Source organism: Penaeus monodon, chromosome 29, assembly GCF_015228065.2.
Source record: "Penaeus monodon isolate SGIC_2016 chromosome 29, NSTDA_Pmon_1, whole genome shotgun sequence".
NCBI classification, from domain to species: Eukaryota; Metazoa; Arthropoda; class Malacostraca; order Decapoda; family Penaeidae; genus Penaeus; species Penaeus monodon.
The window spans coordinates 37,235,643-37,235,847 of NC_051414.1; positions in this window are offsets into that span (position 1 = coordinate 37,235,643).

Here is a 205-nt window from a genome sequence, read left to right on the forward strand (position 1 = left end):
GAAAAAATCCAAATTTCACAAAAGCTACCACAAACCTACCACATGTTCTAGGGAATATAAACTTGGTCCGACTCGTCATGTCAGCTTTTGAACTACAGGGAGTGCAGGCGAGTGTGTCCGGTGTTTTAATAGAAATACAAGTCAGGTTAGCTATCACTTGTCTTACAACGGTCGACATAGGCCTTGTGCATGGGCATAGAATCGG